Below are 24533 nucleotides of genomic sequence, written 5' to 3' on the forward strand. Positions count from 1 at the left end.
AGAAATTATTAGTCCTTGCCATTTTGCACTTGATAACTGGCATTAGGACTGACCATTCTTCAGGCAAATGAGAAGAATCTAAGATATTTCTCTGCAATCACAAGCTTTTTGAAATTCTCATGATTTATGAAAAAATTAATCAAACTCAGGCTGCTCAAATGACCAAATGGGATCAGGCTTTGGGGGAGAGTCAGCGGCCCACTGATGGGACTGGCTCCCTTTTGCTCTTTCCCTCAAATCTGTGCGCTCAGGGAGGCTGGGGCAATAGCCAGAGGTGGCATGAGCTGAGGGAGGCAGGCTGACTCTGGGTGCAGTGGGTACTATTTTGTCTATTCCCTATTCATGCTTACGACTCTACTGGGACCTGGGGGACCCCAACAGATGTATCCCCCTGATGTGGAACAAAGCAGAGTTGGGAGCTGAGCTCTGCTATTCTGCGGGACGCTTGTGAGCTGTGACCAGGCAGCAGCAGCCCTGCAGGCAGCACATCTGTGCTCACACCCTCTTGCCCGTGTGTATGGGAGAGGGGAAGAGGGAGCAAAAACAGCCGCAGGTGCAAGGCACAGCAGAGCAGCTGAATTGAAAGCAGGGCCCTGAGGTCAGACCCTGAGCAGCAAAGCCCTCCCTCCTCCACAGATGCTGAGTGGCTCCGTCCTGGGCTCACAAAGATGAACAAGATATGCTAGGTGCTTCATCAGTGCTGTTGGATGGATGAGAAATGGAGAAAATGAAATAAAGATGTAAAAGAGCCAATAGGCCGGTGGGGAGGGGACAATCACACACAGGAAAAATGTGACTAACGGTGAAGGAACCCTCAAGGAAAGATAAGCACCGAGTGATGGATGCAGACGCAACTGGCATAATATTTTACCAACATTAAAGTGATGCATTTCAAGTTCCCCCTTAAATGAAGTTCTGCTCACTACCCTCCCACCTCCGAGTCATGAGGCTTATTGCCCAGGGCAGGAGAGAGAAGGCACTAACTCTGTAGCATGACCCGGGCTTTGGAGAGGGGAAAGAGAAAGAATGAGAATTTGCTAAAATGGTTTAGCTCCCACCGTACTCTGTGGGTCTGTAGGTCTGTAGGTCTCAGATCTCAGCATTCTCCCCAAGAGTGGAGGAGGCATCCTTTCCTCATCAGATGACCACAAGGCTCCCCTGGGCCACGAGGCTTTGTGCTGCTGCTCCTGCCACCTGGGGCAACCACATGTGTCTGGGCAGAGAGCCAGAACCACCTTGGCTCCTGGTATGGAAACAGGCCCAATTTTCCCAGATAACTGAAGCTTGAGAAACTTAAATTTGTTTTATCTGAGTTCTTTTAACAGGAAACCAACCACCAGGCCTCCTAGATCACTGCATACGGACAATGAGACACACCTGCTGCTTGTTGACCATCTCCTGTCTTACCCCCCCCTAATTCTCTGCTATCTAAACCCCCAACTTTAGTCAGAGAGTTGGATTTGCGGCTGGTCTCCCATTTCCAGGCTGATGTCACTGAGATTAAAGCCTTTCTTCCCTGGCAATATTTCATCCACTCAGTGATGGACTTTCTGTGAGGTGAACAACCAGACCTAGGCCGAACCCCTGGTGTTCAGCAACATCATATCTGGACCTGAGAAATGCCTTGGGCTGCCAGACCAAGGTCCAAAGGGAAGTGCCCCTGGCCTCAAGGGGCGTGGAGGCCAGTGGTGGCTGTGGGAGGCCTTGCTTGGGGGAGTATCCTGACCCCCGAGTCCACCAGGCTGTGAGCCCAGATCATGAGCACACCCAGGGCTGAGCTCAGCTTCGAGTGACCTCAGACAGGGCAACTCAGAGTCCCTTGCAGTGGGAAGTGAGGCCGCAGTGCACCACCACGCTGCTTCCCCGGACACTCAGAAGCCAGCCGGGGAGAGCAGCTGGGACGTGGGGTGGAAGCTAGAGACACAGAGCAGTTTTTAGACAGAGTACTACTTACGTGGACTGTTAAAATTGTCAGCTCGTGCTGATCTTTACAATGGATTGAGCATTTAGTTGTGTTTTTCTCCCAGTGGGGTGAGGCTTGTGAAGTCAGGTTAGTTACAAAAGGAACCTAGATTTTCCCTGCACGTCTGATCTGTGGTCAGACTAGAAGGAAAAGACCAATTGGGCTGTCGGGGAGGGGCTCTTGGAGGCAGCAGCAGGGCTTCCCCTGGGCCCTAGAGATCCGCTTCTCAGGTGCGGCTCCCCAGCCACCTGTATCATATCTCTGGGTGTGGGTAATTAAAACAGATTCTTGCCCCTCTGCCTCAGGCTGATGCAGACTCTCTGGTGGGCTGGGTGGACATCCAGATTTTAACAAGGATCCCAAGGGGTTCTGTGGTGGCCTGAGAACCACTGTGTTACAAGATGAGAAGGGCTCTGGGTACACAGAGAGGCGGAATGCAGGTGGGAGACAGGGAGACGAGGCAGTCTGGTAGGCTGGGGTTTCCTGGGGCTCTAAACACAAGGCTAGGAGCGTGGCCCCTCATATGGAACACAGGACTGATGGGAAAGGTAGGATCCCCTCCTCCATGTGGCCCCAAAGTCATATATTCCAAGCAGCTCTAGCAAAAGGTCTGCAGGAGCCTCAAACATGGGGCTAATAGGAAACAAAAATCCAAGTGGGAGACGGAAGCCTTCTGTGTCCCTCTGGTCTTCTGCCGGCTGGGATAACTGGCTGCTGCATCTTCCCTGAGTTATTCCCAGTCATTTGTATGTAGAAGATGTGTACTTTGCGCAGGAAAAACTCATGCAAAATTAGAATGTATGAATACTGATAGAACCATCGTAATTCTGCTCTTGTCAGCTACACGAATATTAACCAAACAGCAAATATTTGGATCACTTAAAGTTTAATTAAATGAATGTTTTATTGGATTTAATTTGTGTCCATATTCCCCAGCTCCTTTCACAATTCTGAAGGGATTTATGGCTACTGAGCCCTCTCCTTCCACCCTCACTCCCAGTTATTTCCTGGTCAACAAGCCTCTCCCTGGCGGGTCCTCCTTCCTTGCTAAGTGGCAAGAGTAGGACTAAGTGGCTTCCCAGGGTGACTTCCAGGGAGAGTGAAAAATGAGACAGCATCATGTGCTGGGCCCCGAGTGGGCAGGGCAGGCCACCTGGCCCCCAGGCCTGGCTCTGCTGCTGACAAGCTCAGTGGCCTTGGCAGCTCCCTTCCTGTCACTGGGCCTCAGTTTAGACATGGATACAATGAGGGCTTGGGCCCCCCCTCGCTTTTGACTCGGAGCCGATTATTCTATGTTCATGTCCCCGGAGACCCCCTGAGTCTTGCAAGTGCTTCCACTGCATCTTTCCTTGCCCCTAAGTGTCATCTGCCCCTGTTCTTTGCCCACTTACCCAGGATGGTAAAAGTGACACCTCAAGTGGCAGCACCAATGGGTGCCAAGTCCCACTGAGGTTTCCCTCCTGACACCCTTTGAGGACTCCCCTGCCCCATCCTAGGCCCCCTATAGCCTCCTGCATGCTCACCCCTCCAGTTTGCCCCTGCTGCCTGCAAGTCTCTTGTTGCTACTGGCAGAACAAGGTACATCTCAGCCCTGCTCAACAGCTGTCAATGGCTCCCTATTACCCACAGATCACCACACAGAATCCAGAAGAGTCCCCAGTCTTGACCCTGCTGGGTCTCCAACATTATTTACCACTGCGCCAGCTGGCTCTCCATGGCATTTGTGTCTTCAGACCTCAGTGTGGGCCTGCTTGGCACCTGCTACTCATCCATTCTGAGCTCCTCACACTATTGGCCCCTACCTCCAAGATGACCTCATGGGATGTTTCTGGGACCCTGAAGTTTTAATGTAAAGAAATACTTGGACAGATATTAGGTGAAGAAGATTGAAAGAGACTGTCCTGGTGAATTTATCAGAACTTTTTCAGGCTTAGTAACAGAAACACTCAGAAATGCTCAACTATTAATAGCTTAGGGGGAAAAAGGTGGTTTAGTTCCCACAATGGGAAACCTAAGGGAGGTGGAAGAGGTTGCAGGCATCCAGGGCCTTCGACAGTGGCATTCTCTACTTGGTTGCAAGATGTCCATTGGTGGCCCCACACTCACATTGTTTCTGTATGTGGGATCCCAGAGGAAGGGACCAAATCTTGCCTGAGAGCCCTGGAAAAAGCATGGGGGAGCTCTGATTGGCCACATACAGCTCCTGTGTTCTTCCCTGAAGCAAACACTGAGGGCAAGAGGACTGAATATTGTGCATGTATGGGACTGATTGGCCCATCAGGCCTGGGCCATGTGGCCACCTCCAGGGGCAGGGACTAGGTGTTTGGGCTGGGATAAAATGTCTAATGGAAAGGGTATATTGGGCAGATGGACACCCTGTGACCATCATAGGGATGCAGAGAGGGCCCCCTCCCTTCCCGCCATCTGCATCACAACTGCATTGGGAAGCCTGGGCATCGTACGTGATCAGGGCAGATAGCCGCGGTCATACAGTGAAGACAGTAAGAATCATCAGAACTGAAACCTGATTTAGGCTACTGCAGTCCTGCCTCCACCCTGCGCCTTCTCTGGAGAGTGATGGGGGCAGCTTTCACAGGGAGGAGATGTGGCCCAACGAAGCAAACCCCACCATCCTGTTGAGCCTCACATCCTGATGGATAGGGTCTGGAATTTGTGGAGATGGCCTTCTGTGTTCAGTGATCACACATCTCCTGAACCTCACCTGCGCCAGCCACATCTGCAGGGCTGTGGACCAGCTAAGCCCCAGGCCTGGTCTCTGCTCTGGTGGGGAGCCAGGTCACATGAGAGGAAGATGAAGATGCCACATGCAGCCCTCTAGGGGGCAATGAGTGGTCCTTCGGGCTCTTGGCTGTGGCTCCAATGCCCCCGTGTTGACTGACCATCTGTGGGCTCATTAGCCACTATGTGGGAAGGTTTCCAAGGTCCCTGGAAGACCAAATAAGATATGCCCAGCACTCAGAGTGTGATTGGGAGTCAGTGAGAGAGGGCTCAGCCAGACGCTGTGTCTGGGGTCAGAATGTGTCTACACACAGAGGCTGGTGTCTTTGGAAAGAGAGGGCTGGGCTGGGGGTCACAGCAGCCCATCAGGGAGCTTGTCTGGCACTGCTGGGCAGAAGTCTGTGCCCACAGAGGGACTGACGCCCTGCTATGAGAACTGGCATTGGAGAGCTGCTCTGCAAGTAGAGAATCTGAGGAGGGCAAGGGAGTTGGGGGGTTCTCAAAGCTCAGGGCTTCCCATGATATCCCCCTGGGATGAAAAGACATGGGTCACACTGCAGTGATGGCCCAAGTCAGTGTGGGTTGGTTGGCATAAGACAGAGCTTCCTGGACCACTAGCTAGGCTGCGTGTCCCACAGTGGGATTCTGGGCAGGGCTGTTTGGCACTCCGGTGCCTAGCACAAGGCGTGGCACACAGTAGGTGGGCTCAAGGCCATGACCTGTCTCTCTAGGCCCTTCAAACCAGTGCAGTAGCATACCCTTGGTTTTCCAGACACGAGATGCCACAAACACCCGTCCTCACCTTTCTCCCTGAGTCTTGGAGCTTGGAGAGAAGAGGCAGTCACAGGGAATTAATAGGCTTACCATAAGCAGGCTAACAAACACCCTTCCTGAAAGCAGGAGGCCATAACATTTCAGTTGTTGGAGAATTGGGTTTTAGTTCCTATTACAGCTTTCCCTTAATCTCCGGCGCTATTTCTCACACTGACTTGAACTCGATGAGACACTCATAAACCCATCAGCACCCTCTCAAATAGGATTCTGGTGCTTTGTAGCGATAGAAATTAAATTTCTCAAATTCTTGTCAAGCTGGTGTTAGTTTTCTTACGTCAGAAACACACTAATGGAACACATTCCTACTTGGATATTTGCCATTTTTCAAACGATGCCGTTGGTGAAAAAAACCCTGTCAAAAGCTCAGTAACCTGCCTGCACATCAATATTTTTGACTGAGCCTCGGAGGGCAAACTCAGGCTCAGGGGCCTGCTTGGGAATGAGGGCAATTTGGAGAGAGCACAGGCCAGGTGCTTAGACACATCTCTGTAACTGCGGCCTCTTCCCACTTTGTTCTCCTTCTAAATTAATGTGCTTTCCTGAAACAAACCCCTCAGATGACCTGGGTGCCACCAAAGAAGCTGTGGCATTGGAGTGACAAAGTCTATTGATTTGGTCCCATCCCTGTGACCAGAGTCACACTGTGAAGTTGGTGAGTAGGGGAGGAGCCAAGGTGGAGTGCGCATGCCCAGTGTCTCCTGAACAAATAGGGCAACGTCTCCTGGACCTTGTGACTTTGGCTGGCGTTTACAGAGTGAAGCTGCTTTGGCGTATCCTGGTGAGCCGGGCAAGGCGGGTGGGAGGGATGGTGTGCTTTTTGTCTCTTCTGTTCCCTCTACCAGAGATTGTCACTCTGGGATCCTTTCAAATAACTGCTGAATCTTTGTGGATGGGAGGCTGGGGACAGGATGTCTTAGAGCCTTTCATCTTGACATTCCTGTTTAGAGCACCAGGGTGCATCCAGCCTGCATAGGTGGCTCTGTATTAGCCAGACTTGCTCCAAAGCCACACAAGGGAGCACTTACATCTGTCCCAAATCTCCTGTTTCCTTATGTGTAACCAGATTCAGTCTTCCTGCCATTGTCATTCCCTCTTGCTTGCTTCATTCTGGGGATGGCAATAAAATTACTAGTTAATTACCTGCGGGTCAGTGGGTAATTTACTTTTTCAACTGGCCTATGTTGCTTGATGTTGCTTCAACTTTTATTACAGTTTAGTTATCAAGTTCTGCTCTCTGGTGTGAACAAACACCTTTGTAAGCTTCATAAAGGCAGAGACTATATCTGTTTTATTTATGTTGTATCACCAGCACCTGATACAATGCCTACCATGCAGAAGGGACTTAATAAGCAGTTGTAAGCAAGTGAAATATTAGGGTAGGGCTCAGTCAACAATTATTTATGGAGCTGGTACCAGGAGCCAGGATACAGTGGGGATACACTGGCAAGAAAAACAGGCCCGGTGCTTGCTAACCTGGAGCTCATGGCTTAGCAGAGAAGACAAGTGTTAAGTGGGGAGGGAGAGCAGAGGCCTGAACCTGTCTACAGACCCCAGGTTAAGGGCCCGTGACTCCTGTAAAGCCTGGTTGCCCTCTTTCTTGGTAAAGCCCTCCCTGTGTGCCCAGCAGACCTGTGTCCTGCTATCAAGACATCCCAGTCTGGTGTAGTATCCTCCTTGTTTGCAGGAGGGGCCGGCCTGTGCAGGGGCAGGGTTACCTGGGCATCCCTCTGGGCTCTGGGGTTCCATTTAGCCTCCTCTGGCCAATACATCTTTTTGGTTTTGAGAAAACTAAACCTCAATGTGACTGCTATGTGCAGATGAACAGGAAGTTAGAGCAGAACTCAGTGCCCAGGGGCTGTGACATCACCATCCTGGGTGTCATGGGGTGCCACAGTGTGGCAGGCAGGAGAGGCATCCATCAGAAGGAGGAAAGCATCCGTGCTGACGTGGAGAGCACAGGGCCTCCTGGTCAGCAGGGGCATGGCTGTCGCAGTGCTGCATACCAGCTCTTCCACCTCCGCTGGTTCCTGTATGTGGGGTAGCCTTGGTCAGCTCGGCCAGTCTATGGGTCTCTTCCACCCTCCTGAGTCTACACCCAAAGATGATGGGCATACCTCTGCTCAAGATATTTGCAAAAGGAAAGTATCTTAACTGCCTATTACTTTGGTGTCTTAAGGAGGAAAATAATGTATTACCTTCTATAATTATACAGAGCTACTCAGAATTTACAAAAATTCATACAGATCTCTAAGGTTGGATCCAGAATCTCCTGAGCAAGTCAGTGGAGAAGAGCAAAGAGTTTTTACCTAACTAGCAAGAGGGGGCCATGCTGTGTGTTTCCAAATGCCAGCTCATCTTCCAATTCCTGTGCACTCATTATGACTATTTTCTGGCCTCTCTTGGAGCCAGAATGGGGCCATGTCATTGGGTTTGACATGGTAGGTGATGGGAGGTGACCATGCCTGGCCACACAACCTCTGTGTCATTGTCTTGGTTAGTTTTATGTGTTACCTTGACTGGGCCACAAGGCATCCAGATATTTGTTCGAGCATTATTCTGGGTGTGTCTGTGAGGGTGTTTTTGGGTGAGATTGACATTTGAATCAGTAGACTGAGTAGAGCAGATCGCCCTCCCCAATGAGGGCGGGCCTCATCCAATCCTTTGAAGACCTGGATAGAAAAAATGAGCCTGGGTAAGAGGGAACTCCTCCTGTCTCACTGCTGAGCTGGGACATTGGTCTTTTTCCTGCTGTCAGACTGAAACTGAAACACTGGCTTCAACAGAAGCCAATGTTTTATTGGTTCCATAGAAGACATATGCATCTTCTGTTGGTTTTATTTCTCTGGAGGATAACACAGTCATCATCCATGCTCTCCTCTCCCCGTCTTTGGAGGCTGTGTGGTCATGCATTTGATGACAGTGAAGAACATGGTCTAGTCACTGTTTAGGGAGAGCTGCCTGACCCCATCAGACTTGATGAGGATGGGAAACCAGCCTTTACTGTATTACACTACTGAGATTTTGGGATTTCTATAGCAGCTGGTGTTAATTACATAACACACCCCCTCAGAAGGGAAAGAAATACCAGTTAACGTATTTCCATTGAAGAAGTCATAAGGAAATGGGAAAGAGACTTTTGAGAGGCCAAGTCATCCAGGTCAGGAACCTTCTGAGAATGTTCTAACAAGAGTAGATCCAACTTTGGCTCCAATCCCCAGAATACCTTCTGTACAGGGAGCTCACCCCTTCACCCCACATCTGTATCTGTTGCTACAGCGTCTAAACTGCTGGACTGAGGGAGCAAGGGCTTGGGGGAGGGGGGTGTCTCAGAGTAGGCTGGCAGAGAACATGCAAACAAATTACACAGTACAATAAGCATTATGGATAGAAAGAACAAGATGAGAGAATACCAAGAGAGTACCACGGCTATTAAGATGTGTGTGTGTGTGGGGTGCTGGTGTTGGGGGAAGCCTCTTTGAGTAGAGAATATCTAAGTGAAGATCTTTAAAATGAGAAGAAACCAGCCAGGCCAAGAATGGGAGCAAGGACATTCTACTTAGAGAAAACAGCCCATACAAAGGTCTTGAGGCAGGGTGGGGGCTTGGAGTGGTCTGGGAGCTGAAATAGACCAGTGCAGCTGAAGCACAGGGCACAAGGCAAAGGCATGTGGCACAGATGCGGTCAGAGGCAGGAAATAGCCAGTTGGAGCGGGCAGAGCAAGGTAAGGACTGATGGCTTTAATTTAAGGAGATGAAAAGTGATCAGAAGGATTTTTTTTTTAAGAGGAGTCTCGCTCTGTCACCCAGGCTGGAGAGCAGCGGCGCAATCTTGGCTCACGATCAGAAGGATTCTAAGTCAATCAGGGATGTGACATGATTTGCATGCTAAAGGATCACTCCGGCTGTTGTGCGAATAACGGACTGGTGGGAAAGAGGGAAAAAATGCAGGGGGACCATTTAGGAGGCCAAGGCTGCAGTTCAGGAGAGAGACAGGTGGTGACTGTGGAGATGAAGAGGAAGGGACAGGGCTGGGAAATAGTTTGGATGGGGTGGGGAGAAAAGAGGGTGTCAGGAATGACTCCCGTGTTCCTGACTTGATCCTCTTGCATAATATGGTGTGATCTCCTGTGGTGAAGCAGGCTGGGAGGGGAGGTCCAGGGACCCCACACAACCTTGAGGTCCCATCTTTGTCTTGATGATAACCCCTTAACCCTCCCAAGGCGTTTGATTTGAAATGTAATTTGGGATCGCTTTCTTGGCTTCCTCCAGTGAATGAGATTTGAAGATGATTTCTAAACTGCCGCATTCTTGTTACTAAAAACCCTTCTCTAAGGAAGCAGAATAGATGCAAGTCTTTATCATCTGGGTCGCTGTCATCCCAAGTTTCCTGGGGTTGGACTGTGTTGAGCAGCAGAAGGCAGACACAGAGCCTCCCCCACTGCATCCCTTCACTACTTCCACAGCACAGGCTGTGCCCTCTCCAAATGGGGGACTGTGCTTCACACGCAGGAAGGGGAGAAGCCACTGGGTCCTGAAAGAACATGAATAAATATAACTTGTTTTCTGTTTAATTATCCAGTCTCCTGAGAATGCTCAGTCATGGCTGTGTTTTGTAAACAGGCATCTGCAGACCATTTTGAACAGTTTACATCAGTGTATTTGTTTTTTATTCCAATTTCCTGAGTGTGCCACAGTGCTGATGAACTCCTGATGAGGGGTTCCTGTGCCAGCCATCAGCTCGGCTGCTCCCAGGGACCACGGAGCTCCTGCTGCCTTCTTTTTGTAAAGGAAACATTGCTCACAGCCTCCTGGCCCCTCTCTAAGCACAGCTCCCAGGGACCTCCACCCTCCACCTCCTGGTCCAGGGGGAGCCATGATCAGACTCTGTTTCCCACTATGGAAAACTCCTGGTATCCTGTTTTCAGGGCTCACCTGAGAAGCTCTTACAGCTTGTTTGCTGAATATTTAGTAAAATGGCAGGGAGCTCAGCTGAGCCCAATTGTTGGAAGGGCAGGGGCACTGGCCCCTGATGGCCTGATTTGGAGTTTGGCAGAGGGGTTCAGGAGTGGGGTTTGGAAGAACCTCATCCCTCTCCAACTGGTAACACTGTGGGCATGAGCAGAAAGCAGAAACGTGGAGTAAGGAAGCCCTCTGGGGGCAGTGGTAAGAAAGGAGGCTGGAGATGTTGGGAGGAGGGCTGGCGGGGCCTGTGGTCTGGTAAGGAGTCCACGTTTGATTTTCTAAGAAGCTGTTGTAGGATTCTAGGCAGGAGACTAAAATGGTCTGATTTACACCTTTAAAGACCATCTATGTATTGGTTGAGATGGTCTTCAGCTGCATTAACAGAAAATCCTGACTGGAAATGGGGCTGGCTAATTCGGAAATTCTATCTCCATCACGAGAAGGCCCCACTGCATGTTTCCTGGGCAGGTTAATTCCATGGTTCCAGAATGTCACCAAAGCCTCAAGCTCTCTCTTTTCTGCAGTCCTCAGCACGCTGCCTTGATGCCTGTCGGGGTTACTGGGAAGCCTACAAACAGGTGGAGGCATCACACGTAGGTACATATCCAGTGGAGAGGATGTGAGTTTTAAGAACTACAAACTAAAAATAAAATCCTAAGACATCCACCAAATGGATGGACCCCCCTCTTAGCCAAGAGGACCCCAGAAAACTCTTAAAAACTGAGTTCCCAGCCATGAGGGGAAAAAAGGTTGGACACGCCTTGTTATATCCACTCCGTTTTGCAGTTTAGACACAACAATGGACCAGCATTCACGTTAAAACAGAGCTCATGAGAGTGACAGGCCAGGCACGGTGCTCACGCCTGGAATCCCAGCACTTTGGGAGGCCGAGGCGGGTGGGTCATTGAGGTCAGGAGTTTGAGACCAGCCTGGCCAACATGGTGAAACTCCGTCTCTACTAAAAATACAAAAATTAGCTGGATGTGGTGGCACACACCTGTAATCCTAGCACTTTGGGAGGCTGAGGCAGGCAGATCACTTGAGCTCAGGAGTTCAAGGCCTGCCTGGGCAACATGGTGAAACTCCATCTCTACAAAAAATACAAATAATTAGCCGGGCATGGTGGTGTGTGCCTGTAGTCCCCGCTACTCAGGTGTCTGAGGTGGGAGAATTGCTTGAGCCCAGGAGGCGGAGGTTGTAGTGAGCTGAGATTGCACCACTGGACTCCAACCTGGGCAACAGCAGAGTGAGACCCAGTCTCAAAAAAAAAAAAAAAAAAAAAAAAAGTGACAGAATAGACTCTTTGTGGTAATAAAATACCAAATTATAAATGGGACCTAAGGCCATGCCAGGCAAGGGTTAAGTCTCGCACCCCTATGCTTGAATAAACTGCGCTCTACCTGCCACGAGGCTTTTCCTTTCCTCCAGCAGCTAAACAAGCACTGGCCTTGAGATAAGCAATGCTGGAACAACTGCAGCTCCCCTGGAGGCCGACTCACTGCCCCAGCCCCTGTTCTACAAGTCACAACTACAGCTTCGACTGGACGAGAGACACAGTTCGGTAACTTTCTCCTGATAAGAGGACCACTGACCCTGGACTGATTCTGGCTGCTTTACACAGGCTGCACACTTGAGTGCCTTTGCATCCTGAAAAGACCTTTTCACCTATAGGGCCTAATTGTAATAGAGTTAAATGTTAATTTTCCACTCCAAAGTGAAAATGGGTCGTATGTTACATGCATGTTTGTTCAATACACGTGTGCCAGGACCACTTTCCTAAATATCCACAGCTCCTCCTGTAACCTGTGGAATATGTCTACTTGGCCAACCACATTCAGCATGAAGCTCCCACCACAATCCCTTCTCCTTCCAAGTGCCTGTCTCTGGTCTTTGCTGCAGGCTGCACTGCCCAGCCTGTGGGATGGTCACCTTGCAGGCTGTAATCCCTTATAAGAAAGTCTCCTTTTCTAAATTGACAGTTGTGTGATTTTTTTAAGTTAACAAAACAAAGAAGCTTCTCCGAGAGGCCCCCAGCTGACCTCCCCGCAGGTTCATTGGCCAGATCTGTGTCACATCACTCCTAAACAACTGTGGAAAAGCCACCCTGACTGGCAGCAGGTGGTGTTGGGGGAGGTGGGCAAACAAGTTCTGTCAGGAAGGAAGGAGGGGCTGAGGGTGTTGGGACAGCACTTTGTTGGTTTGGTGTCGGGGGGTGGGTGATAGAGGAGGCTGGAACCCAGGCATGGCGCTCTGGACTGAGCATGGCTCTGAGAGCAGGTGCTGGGGGAGGACTGATCGGGCCACCTGCTGGAAGAGGGGTCAACAGGCTTGACTGGATGGGGAGATTGAGGGAAAGGGAGGAATCCAGGATGAATACTGGGTTTTTGGCCTGAAAAACTGTGTGGGTGTTGGTTCCATTTGCTGAAAGGCTGAGGGTTAAAGTAGACATTTCAGCTGAGATGCAGAGTTCTGTCTTTAACCATGAGAGGTGGGCTGAGGGGTGGTTAGTTGGATATGGGAGTTTGGGGCTCAGGAGAGTGGCCTAGGCTAGGTGTGCAACCTTGAAATTCATTGATAAGTAATACTTAGAAACACAGGCTCACATGAGCTCCCTGGGGAGAGAGTGTGGAGTGAGGAAAGAGATCTTAGGGTGGAGTTCTGGGACCCCCAATGTTTAAAGGCGAGCGGATGGGCAGGGGCCAGTGAGGAGGGTAGGGCTGAGGAAGGAAGGGCCAAGGAGGGTGTGGGTCAGTTGTGCCCAGTGTGGCCGAGAGCTCCAGGTGGATGAGGAGTGAGATTTGACCATGGGCTTGGCAACGCAGAGGTCATTCGGGACCTCTAACGTTTCGTTAGAGCACTGGGGAATGAAACCATCTTTGGAACGGGTTGGACAGAGAACAGGAGGTGAGAAGGTGAAGAGGCATTCTTTAGAAGGGTTTTGTCATGATGGAGAGCAGACAAATGGGATGGTAGACAGAAGGTCAAGGAGATTGGGTTGTTATGTTTTTAAGGTGTTGTGTTTGTATGCTAATGGGAGTGATCAGATAGAGAGGGAGAATTGTATGCTGCAAAAGAGAGAAGGGAGAATTTCAAAAGAAAAGTCTGAGTGGGTGAGGCGGGGGCATGGAGCCTGAGTGGTGGCCCAGCCTCTGATGGGGCAGAGACCTTGTGCATTGTGACAGAAGGTGGGCAGAGCCTGGAGTATAACGGGGATGCGGGGAACTGAACCCAATGGTGGAAAGATTGGGTAAAACCCATTTGGTATATATTAGTGCTTCTCAACAGAAAGTGAGTTTTCTCAAGAGACATTTGGTAATGCCTGGAGGTATTTTTGGTTGTCACAACTTGGGGAGGGGGTGGTTTCTTACTGGCATCTGGTGGACGCAGCCTGAGGATGCCGTGGAACAGCCCAAAATACACAGAAGAGTCTCCATGACAAAGAACTAAATGGCTCCAAATACCAATAGTGGCGCCGTTGAGAACTGTGCTGTATATTAATAACCACAATGCTAGCAATAAAAATGTGACTTTCACACCCTTAAAATAAATACTTATCTTTCGTATGTTGGGAGTGGCTGCCCACCCACTGCCCTGCCCTAGGCAGGGGAGATCGCCTGTGTGGATACATCCCTGTCCTAACTCACCCGTGTCTTGGTGGTTACACTCTGGGGAGGCCCCCTGTCATTCTTCATCCTGAGCTCGACAAGGCCAAACCTTGCCCGGGGGTGTGGCTATCACATTCTCCTGCAGACACCAGGCTTGGGGGGCCCACCTGCCGTTCCTGGTGGTGGAGGGTCTCTGTGCAGGCAGCTGACTGGGAGGGAGACTCAGAAGAGTGGGTGTCACCACCATCATCGTTGTGACATAAAACCAATTCCTTTGCCTTTGCCAAAACCTTTTCTGTGTTAGGCAGATGCGTGGCAGCAAAGTTTCAAAGTATTGGGATGCGAGAAATCTCTTTCCCTTATATGGGACATTTCTCTCTCTCTTCATCTTGGGTAGGTTCTTTAAATTATCTTTCATTGAGAACCCTATCATGTCATGTATGCTTTGTCCAAGGACAGGTCTTGGTAAGAAAAAGGCCTCTTGTTTCCTCTCCAAAGACTCCTCCGCCATCTGTCAATTTGGAAATCTCCACATCTTGACCCATGGCAAATTGCTTCTCAGCAGCACTGATGTGGCACTCGCCTTAGGAGGCACAGGCAGAGGCTGCCAGCTGGCTGAGTGAACGGTCCATTTTAGGGATGAATGAACCAAAATCTCATCCCTTCTCCCCATCTTAACAATTACAGCCAGGTGCCCTCCCACTCCTCTGAAGCCACACTTTTCTCTTCGTCCCCTCTATGCTGCTTCTAGTAGGGACCTCAGTATTAGGTGGCAGGAGGTGGCCTCTTCCCTGGGAATGCTGGCCATAGGGTGGGTCTGTGCAGCACCACCTCGTAGGCCCCTTCCCCCCACATCATCTCGGAGGGAGTGGGCTCCTCTGCCTGGCAGTGAAGGCCTGCTAGCACCTGATTTCCAGCCTCATCTCCCACAACTCACACTGAGCTGGACACAAGTGGAACTGCCGGCCACTCTGCAAATGTCCTGGGCCTTCCCCTATCGCTGGCCACCAGGGAGGGCACCACCTCACAGAGGAGCTCAAAACTATGTAAATATGCCCAGATCATCTCAACTCAAACTGGGCAGCTGAAAGTCAATGTGAAAGTTCCAGGCTTTAGTGACATCTCTGCCCTGCCCTTACCCCACCCTGCCTCTGGAGGTGACACAGGTGTGGTGACTGCCCTGCACCCAGTGAGGATGCCTGTCTGGGGCCTCTGGGGCAGGAGTGGGGCAGGACACAAACCCACAAAAATAAATTTCAATGATCACAAAGGTAGGGGTGAAACTAAGGGTTTGAAAAAGTATCTTTTGACAAATTTGTCATGTGGTAGGTTGGGTTTTGGAGAATTGGCCTGTAGTCTGAATGCAGGGGAGTCACTCCCCCTCCCACTAGTGACCCACGGGCTGGCAGGAGATGCTCCACAGGCTGCCCCTCCCCCAGCACCCCTGCACGGCTGGTCATCCTGGACCTGATGCCACTGACAGGCCTGTCCCATGTGGGGATGTGAGAGCGGAGGCCCAGAGAGGTACTGTGGTACTGTGGACACGAGGGTGGGGGCCCTCTCCTAGGGTCCTCATTTGCTATGCTGAGTGTGGTTGGGACTTCACAGCCTACCACCCACATGATGGGGGACTGTCGAATGGCTCCAACCAAAATGTACTCTCCCTAGAGGCCAAGTCCTGGTCATGTTGTCCCCACCCAGGCCCACAGTGGAGTGGCTGAGCCCTCGCTAAGGGTGAGCGCACTATGACTACACAGCTGGCAGCCCCGAATCCCACCGCCCGAACCCGAGCACTCCCAGGAGGCCCTCACTGGACATCGTGAGCCCAGCCAGCGCTGGCCAGACAGCTCTGAGCATGCAGAGCGCAGAGCCCACGTGTGGGGGCCCCTGTAGGCAAACCCAGGGTACGCAGACCACAGCACGCACACCCAACATGGCTGCTGACTATTTTCAAGGTCCTGACCTTGGCAGCTTCCACAGATGGATTCGGAAGTTGTGGGCAGAACGGCTTTGTGCTGTCCTGAAACAACACTCTGGTTTAATGAGCTCCCTGTACACGCAGGGCAATTGTCAGTGAAATCTGCCCATTAAAGTGCATGTGGTTTGGAAGGAGGCTTGGCCCTCTCCCGGCTGAGGCTGAGGCCCTGCCCGGCTCCTGCTTCTCCACCCTTCCCCAGGGCTGCCGTCCACATGGGCTCGGAGAGAAAGTGGTGAGCCAGGAATGCTGTGGAGCAAATCGCTGCATGTCAGCAGAACCTGGGCGTCAGGATGCCTCTGTCCCTCTGTGAGAAGCAGGTGAGGCAGCTGCCTAGCTCTGCCCAGTCTGTCACTGATTAAAGAGTGGGGGAGTCCGTGGCAGTAGATGGTAAAGGACACTGTCCACTCCTGTCCTCTGCTTGCCTGGTGTCCTGGGAGCCAGGAAAGCTGGATCAGGCCTAGGACCCCCTCTTGGTCAGCCTGCAGCAGACAAAGCAGCCTCTGCTGCCCTGCTCAGAGAGAAAGCCTGGGCAGTGGAGGTCCAGAGCAGTGACCACAGCTTCCCCCTTGTGGGCTCCTCACTCGGTGTCCTCAGCTTTGGGAGGGTCCTGACATTTCTGGATCACCCCCATGGGAACCAGAAAAGGATGTGCATGCCGCTGCCCCCAGTGCCTTCTAAGAGCACAAAGGTTCCCACAAGTCACACAGGTGGAGGGTCTGGTCTGCCAGCTGGGCAGGACAGGCTCCTGTGCTGTGTCTCCACACCTGGAGTCTTCCCGATCCCATGTCTCAGGACCACTTTTCCCAGGAGGAGGAACAGTAGTAGGAAAAACTGGGTGATGATTCAACAGGTTCTGGGGATAGGGGAAGAAAAGGGAGGAGATGGGGTCTGGGAGGAGGAGGTACAGGATTCTGGTAGGGGGTGGTGAGGAGGCAGGCACGGGACAGGCCCAGCATCTGCCATCTGAAAGCTGCAGACTGTGTTTGCATGGGGCCGTGAGGGCCTGTCCCTGAGCCCTGGCTTAGGAGGGCCCCAGGACCCATGAGAGGGCCTGGGGCTGGGGTTAAACAGGCAGGGGCAGTAACGACAACCTGTTCTTCACAAAGCACGCTCATATCCACAGCCGCATAAGCCCCACAGGGAGGCTGGGTGAGGAGCATCTGCCCATCTCACAGATGAAGAGGCTGAGGCTGAATGAGGTGAAGCAATTTGCCCCAGGTCTCAAGTGGATCCTCTCCCCCGATGCCCAGGCTGGTCAGAGCAAGGGAAGCACCATGGCCACAGTGCTCCTGGGGTGCCCTTGCTAAAGGGGGGACTTGGTGTTGCTCTCCTGCCAGTGGATACCTGAGTCCATCACTGAAGATTTGTTTCAGAAACTGAGACACACCTGGGAAGGAACCGCCTGCCATGCTGTCAGTCATTAACACGCAGGCAGAAGAGACTGCTAGATAGGTTCCAAGTGGGGGAAGTGTGATTTGCTTGTAGCAGAGATCAGGGTCCAGAGAACAGGAAGAAGGTCATGAGACATAGGAGGCAAACTCTCCCGACCTCCACATTTCACTGGCTTGGCTGCGGCAAGAAGGGCTGTGTTTAGAAGGCGCCTGAGCTACACATTCAGGCTCAGCAGAAATGAACAGTACCATTGAGGAGCTGTGTCTGCCACTGACTCTGGAGGAATTTGCTTTCACTAGCATCAGCCATCTAACCGAAATTTTACCTTAAAAAAAATGCCAAAACTAATGGGCTCAAATAAAATGTTAGCTATTATGTAGTAGTTTCTGAAAAATCCAGCTGGTCACAATTCAAGCTTTAAAGGGAGTTCACTTGGAAAACCAAGGTGCCAGAGACATCAGGTAATCAGAACAGAACTGATAAACCCACTCAACAGGCCTTAGCATAAACACTGTTTTCACCAAGAGCGGAGGCTAGATTCCCCTTTCTGGGAGCTTCATCTGTTGTCGACCAAGCTCCCAGGTCATCAGGTTACAGCACAGAACACTTTGGGTCTGGTCAACTTTGGTCTGTGCCTTCCCACACCACATGATGGAGAATTCTATGCTGACTCCCAGGGCTCCAATGCCTCCCTGGCCTGTGTGCCGTCCCCTACTTTGAGAGACAAGTCACTACCCTCCTACATGGGTGTTGTCTGAAAAGGTGGGCTAATGCACATTTGAGTTCCCGAGTGACTGAGGAGTCCTGGGGAGTTCTGAGGCCTTTGCAGGTCAAACGGGAGGTGGTGGAGGCCCAGCTCATTTGTCTTGGTAGCCCGGCTTCTGCAGGAGCACGGTCCAAGTGCAAATCTCGGCTGCCTTCCTGCTCATCCTGAGATAGGAAGGAGGGAGTGGGCTGTTTCATTTTTTTCCTAACTTTGGAAACCATAAGACATGGAGACAAGAGCCAGTCACTTTTGGAAGAGCTGTCAGGAAGCCTCTAGTGAAGGTATCTGATGGTATACTTGCACAGATGTGCAAAGATATCTGTGACCAACGACGCCAATTGCAGTATTATCTAGTGAAAAACTAAGAACAACCTGAATATCTATCATCAGGGGATTGGTTATTATGTTTTGGTTTCAAATAGAATTTGAAAGAGCCAGGCAGGCTGGGCGTGGTGGCTCATGCCTGTAATCCCAGCACTTTGGGAGGCCGAGGTGGGTGGATCACGAGGTCAGGAGATCGAGACCATCCTGGCTATCACAGTGAAACCCCGTCTCTACCAAAAATACAAAAAAATTAGTTGGGCATGGTGGCGGGCGCCTGTAGTCCCAGCTACTCGGGAGGCTGAGGTAGGAGAATGGCGTGAACCCCGGGAGGCGGAGCTTGCAGTGAGCGGAGATCGCGCCACTGCACCACTCTAGCCTGGGTGACAGAGCGAGACTCCGTCTCAAAAAAAAAAAGAAAGAGCTAGGCAAATCTATTTGTACTGACCTGAAATGGTTTTAAATGAGAAAAGCAAGTTGCAAAACGATGTGTGGAGTCTGATCTGAGGTCACAAAAATACCTGTGTGGTGTTTGTACATGCAGGAAAGAAAGCCTGTGTGGGTCCAAGCAAATTGCCAGTGGAATTTATCCATGGGGTGTGAGACGGGGGATAAGAGAGCAGTGGGATTTGGGAGGGGTTATCTTTCAACTTCTTATGTGCAGTAGTGTACAATTAGCATGTATTACTTTGAAACAAAATATATTCCAAAAGAAAGGAAAGAAAGCCCCGAGGAACATCCCTGTCTCAGGGTCTAACGATGGCCACACAGAGGCAGCTGGACTTGAACGATATGTTCTTAGGAACTCATGCTCACTTGAGTTCTGGAGTTTCTCAATCAGCCCAATGCTCTGGCCTAAACCCTCACTAGAGATGGTCCTTTGTCTGCTCCATGTAAGGGGTGCTGGACCTGTTAATCCTGTTTGCCTTTGAGCTCACTTTGGTTGGGGTCTGGAAAGTTCTACCAGTCACATCAGTGTGTCCTCTCTCATCTCACTGTGTTGCTGACTGCAGACTTCACTGCAGCTTGGACCCTTATGAATATGGGTTTGGTGAACACTGTGCTGGTAAAGGTTAGAGAGGAGGTCTCAAATTTGACGGCATCTGTTGCTGCCTACCCAGTTCCGATGGAAGCCTCCATGCCCACACACCTGCTCTGCTTCTCTCTCTCTCCTTTCTTCTCCAGTTTCTTTAATTCAGGTCAACCTTCCCTGGTAGCCCCTAACTCAATAAAGCATGTGTGCCTAACGTGGCCCTTCCTGCAGGGTTCCACTTCATTATCTCCATAATCCAACCTGGGGCTGGGTAAGAAGAGCACAGCCACTCTCCAAGTGATTTAACAGGATGCTTTAACGATGTATTGAAAATGAACATTGACCCCAGGTAAGAGGCACTAAACTGATACTTTAAAAGCACACCATCCATTTCGCTCTGATGGACTCTCCTCCTTAAATCACTGTGTTGTCATTTTTATGATGCAGATCTAGCTATTGAGGCTACAGGACTGTGAAATGTCATATAAAAAAGCCAATAATAAAAAAAATAAAATTCAGTTGCGGGGAGCGTGCATTAGCATTTCAAAAATGTTCTGTTGCATTATGCTATTATTCTGTCTCTGTCAAGGGGCACTGGGATCCTGTCCTCCCCATAAAGAGACTGTGCCACAGAATGTATTAGCGCTCCATTCCTGAAATGGCGTGGCAGCTGAAGGGCATAGTCACAATAATGGCAAAATACATTCTGGACTAAATTTGATAGGATGTGAGGGCAGTCCACCTCCTCTGATGACAAAGTCCTGATTGCTTCTCTCCTTGTTGGCTCAGTCCTGTGGCTTTCAAAGTTTTGACAAATGAATGTTTTCAGCATTTCTGCCTTGCAAGAGAGCGAGGAATGAGATCTGCTGAGGTGAGGGTCTGACTCTTGCATTTCAGATGACAATGCGGGGGCTGGGATTTTGTAAAGGGCAGGTCACCCCTACTCTATGCCCCCCTGCCCCACAGCTTGTATGATAACCCCCACATTATCCAAGGCCCAGAACTACTCCAATTGCTGGGTCTAGGGTTGCCTAGTCATGACCCGCTGTGCCATCTGGAAAGGACGAGTTTAGTAACTCACAATGGGCCTCGGTCTTCAGGACTGGAAGCCTTTGAAAAACTTTACCTCCATCCTTGGAGCTCAAACACTTGGCTCTCTGAGGTCCATCTTTCATTGTAAGTTGGAGTTCAGTTAGAGCTACTTCCTCAGCTCTGCTTCCAGGCCTGAGTTGGGCCAGATGGAGGGAAGTGGCTGCAGCGGGAAGAGGCTCTGCTAACCCTTGCCCATCTTGAAGGGCCCTCTCCGTCTCCTGGGTAACTGTGGAAATGTGATTCCTTTCGATGGCTCTTAATTTGCCCAATTGGGGAAGATGAATCTAGTGCCCCTGGTAGGTGATTACATTAAGCCATTGAGACAATTGCAGCGCTTTATCTGGGACTTTTCAGAAAGCTGACTTGTTCTTTAGGAGCCATCGGCTTAATGGAATTCCACTGTGTTATTTTCCAGTATGATGTGCTGCAAGATGGGTTTGGTCAGCACTTTGGTTTAGGGAATATATTTTCATTTGAGAAGATGCCTCTGCTGGGCTTCTTGTGGCATTGGTTTTGGAAGCATAGATTCTCAGCCCAGCCGAGGGAAGGCCACGACACATACAGGGTGCGGAGAGCACAGACCTGCTTTAAACTTCTTGCCAGGAGTGGCTAGGCTTTCCTGCCCCCCACCGCCCCAGCATCAAGCCCAGCTAGTGAGATTCTGTTCTGAATTGAATTTTAGCCTTAATGAGATACCAAGTCCCTTCTGTTCTCAGTAACAGAGACCTTGAGAGTTTTTATTAGAGTGAGCGAGACAAAACTTTTCACTGTTTTTCATGTTCCTAATAACAGCCTAAGTCGTAACCTGAATTTTTATGTAACTAATTATGACTGTGACTTGGGTATGAAAGATTTATACAGTCAGAAAAGAAATTACCTGCGTTATCTCTGAGCAGGCGGGGGATGAACCGCATAAGGAAGTTAATCAGTTTTCTAGGTCATACAAAAGGCACCTGCACGGTGCTGGCTGGCATGGCCAGTGGCAGAGGGAGGGAGCGATGCAGGGGATGCCCTCCTGGGTCTTCAACAGCGCTGCTGTTCCTCCTCCACCCTGAAGAGCAGCCAGCTTTGACCGCGGGGCTTTGGAATCAACACTTTCTCCCAACATGACTTTCCCACCCCCTGCTTCCTAAGAGTGATGCACGGGACTCAACAGTCCCAGGAAAATTAAAACACAGTGAGGTGGGTGGGTTAATGGGAAACAGGAGACATCCCAACAAGGGGAATGCACCAGGAATGTCAATTCCTATGATCAGAAGGTAAGCCAGAATTCTATTAATTTTTGCGCCTTAAAGTTTCATTTCAGTTAAAAACAGGGACTGAAAATTAATGACACGGCCATTGCTTGAAGCCCACAACCAAAGGAATGAGTGTTTGCCAAGAAGCAATAGCTCTTGTAACACTTACACTCACTGCATTCTTAACGCATTGTTTATCTGTGGAAAAAGCAGTTTGCCCAGCATGGTGGTAAGGAGGGCATGATGGAAAGCCGGCGTGGAGGGGGAGAGGAGGCACGTGCGTGCATTTAGTTGCACGACGGCTTCTGGAGGCCCACGACTGATTAATATACACGGGCTTGTTCATTTACTCAGCGTTATGTTTAATCATTTAATTTCGCAAGAGTTTTTAGATCTTTTAATCATCCTAATATTCTGCTTATTGCAACATATTACTAAGCTGTTAGTTCAATTCAGTTAAAAAGTGTCATCCAAAAGTAATTTATTCCATATGCGTCGTTAAGTGGATACCCCAGATATGTCTGCATTTTAAAGGAATAATAACTCTTCCGATTTTATTAGTCTATAAATGAGTGCGCTGCATTAGCACTAAAGGCAGCATCGCGAGTGGTGAATGTTTGTAGGCATTGATGTGGCAACAGATCTATAACTGTTTCTCTGGATTTTGTACTAAAACTCAGAAGAGAAGATGAAAACTTGGGCCATCTGTTAGGACTTGTAATTCTCAGGTGGCCCCTGAAACCCAGATTGACTTTCTGATGCTGATAATATTTGTCATAGAACAGCCCTTCAGTTTCCCTTCTGGGAGCTTCTTGCCAGGGTTTCCCATCCCCTGCAGAAGGAGGACGGATTGGGCCATCAAGGGCCAGAGTTGCATGTGCTGGGGGCCAGCGCTGGGCGTGGGGAGAGGTTAGTCCCTTGTCACAGTTCTGACCTTCCTGGTTGACTTGTGATATTTCCTCTGTTCTCTCCAGAGAAGTGCTGTCCAATGGTATGGCAATGCAAGCCACATAATCTGATTTACATTTCTTGTAGCCACGTAAAAAGAAGAAAGAGCTGATAGTAATTTAATAATATCTAAACTATTCTTTTAACATAAAATCAATGTAAAAATTAGTTAATGAGATATTTACCTTCTTTTTCCACAGAAGGCTTTAAAATCTAAGGTGTATTTTATACTTATATCTCAATTTGGACTAGCCTAATTTCAGGTGCTCAGCAGCCACACATACCTAGGACTTGTAACACAGCCATGTTGGAGACTTAGCTCTAGAGTCCTCAGGCCTGGGGTCCTGTGTGGCCTGTGGCTGTGGCTTACCTGGGCCTGTGGCTCCTCTTAATGGAGGAGGGAGCTACTTGGGGTCAGGGTTACCTGGGGGATCTTCCTGAAGAAGTTGGCAGCCCTGTTCTTCAAGCTTCTCCCAAGGGGTGCAGAACAGTGGACACTGGCTACTGATGACCTCTGAGGCTTGACTTACCCTGAGGTTGCAGGAACCCAGCAGGCCCCAGGCTGGTGGGAAGAAACAGCTGCAAAGATGCTTGTGACCACGTATCTGTGTTCACAGGCCTTTGCGTAGCTGAAGGGAAACCTAGCTTTGCAAGCAGCAGAAGGAGTAACCCACTCCAGGCCTAACAGGGAGCTCTGCCCAGGGAGGGTCTATATCCGCCTCTCACTCCACCGTCCTTCTCCCAAGCATGAGTCAAGGCATGCAGGAGGTGCTGACACACAGCGGAGTTCCCTTCTGCGCCTCCAGCAGGAGACTAGCCTGATTACTGAGCTCAGAGGGTCAGCTTGGTCCTTAGCCTGCTGCGTCCCACAAGGAAAGATTTACTCTCCTTGGGGAACAAAGTTTTCCATGATGAAGACACTTGGGATATTAATGCCTGCACTTTGAGGCCCAAGTGTTCATTTTTCTTTGGCAAACTCTCAACATGGCCAGGGCGGTGGCTGGTGCTGATGGAGTTGCTTGCAGAGATGTCCTCTGGGCAGGCAGGGATGTTATTTAATACTTGAGTCTGGTGACAGCAGCCAAAAGTGGTTCCCATTTCCTGAACTTTAAGCAGTTAATCCCCTGGGCCTGTGTCCTATTTGGGCCAGCAGAGGAGCCTTGAGAAGTCAGGGACAAATAGAGAGACCTTGCAAAATCTTAATGCCCTTCTCTACTTTTGCAAAATGCCGTGCTTATTAATATCTCATTCTCAGAAAAAGGGCAATCTGTGCTTTTTAAATTTTTTTAGGAGAATAGCAATAAAAAAGGAAAATTAAATTAGCAACTCTGTCTGAGCTTCTCATCCATTCAAGTGTCTTCAGCTTCATAACCTGTTAACTTAAACTCTGGCCACCTATTTAAGAGGTTTCAAGAAGACAGCAGTATTCTGCCTGACCCCATTGGAATGTCAGCCTAAGAGACACAGGTCTGAAGCCTAGGGGCTGGTCCTGAGTGAGAGGGCTCTGGTGGGGTGGTGTGCTCAGCCCACCCACGTGACCCAGAAAGCTAATCCTTCCGTCAACACAGCAGTCCTTGCTCCAAAGCACACACTCAACTCCAAGAATTAGTCAAATACAATTACACACATGAGGTGGCCTCTCCACCCCTATTAAATAATGGGA

General features: G+C 50.1%; 1 protein-coding gene across 3 annotated transcripts in view; it reads right to left on the minus strand.

Moving 5' to 3' along the window:
- Positions 1-24533, minus strand: part of FSTL4 (follistatin like 4) — a 422010-nt gene that overhangs the window by 55719 nt on the left and 341758 nt on the right. The gene's annotated exons all lie outside the window — the stretch shown is intronic.

The sequence above is a fragment of the Hylobates moloch genome, unplaced genomic scaffold, assembly GCF_009828535.3.
Source record: "Hylobates moloch isolate HMO894 unplaced genomic scaffold, HMol_V3 SCAFFOLD_6, whole genome shotgun sequence".
In the NCBI taxonomy this organism is placed as follows: Eukaryota; Metazoa; Chordata; class Mammalia; order Primates; family Hylobatidae; genus Hylobates; species Hylobates moloch.